This window comes from Nicotiana tomentosiformis, chromosome 12, assembly GCF_000390325.3.
Source record: "Nicotiana tomentosiformis chromosome 12, ASM39032v3, whole genome shotgun sequence".
Classification (NCBI taxonomy): Eukaryota; Viridiplantae; Streptophyta; class Magnoliopsida; order Solanales; family Solanaceae; genus Nicotiana; species Nicotiana tomentosiformis.
Genome location: NC_090823.1, coordinates 36,771,606 through 36,772,381, shown reverse-complemented (window position 1 = coordinate 36,772,381; position 776 = coordinate 36,771,606).

The window sequence follows — 776 nt, the reverse complement described above, 5'->3', positions numbered from 1 at the left end:
TTATTATGTCAGTAAAACCCTAGGCGATGCCGAAACAAGGTATCCTCACCTGGAAAAGTTAGTGCTCGCCTTACTAAGCGCTTCCAGGAAACTAAAATCGTACTTTTAATGTCATCCCATATGTGTCGTGACTTATTACTCGCTGATAAATTCCATGCATAAGCCCGAGCTCTTAGACCGGCTTGCCAAATGGGCCGTAGAGATCAGCGGGTATGATATCGAGTACAAACCCTGAACAGCCATAAAGTCTCAGATTTTGGCCGACTTTATGCTGGCCTTGATACCCGAAGTCGAAAAGAAATCGTTGATCACTTCGGGGGCTAATTCAGGGATCTGGACCATATTCACAAATGGTGCCTCCAACGCGAAGGAGTCCAGGCTCGGTATCATGTTAAAACCGTATGTGGGTAGCGTAATTAGACAGTCTATCAGAACTGTAAAATTGACTAATAATGAAGTCGAGTATGAAGCTATAATTGCGGGTCTAGAACTGGCTAAGAGGCTCGGGGCCTATATGATCGAAGCCAAATGTGACTCCCTCCTCATCATAAATCAAGTCAACAGAACGTTCGAAGTAAAAGTGGAATGGATGCGGAGATACTTGGACAAATTGTAGGTAACCTTATACCAATTCTAGGAATGTACTCTGCAACACGTACCTCGAGATCAAAATAGTGAGGCCGATGCATTGGCCAACTTAGGGTCGTTCGTCGACTCCGATGAATTCAACTCGGGGGAAATGGTGCAGCAGATGAACCCGGTGGTAGAAGAAGGTC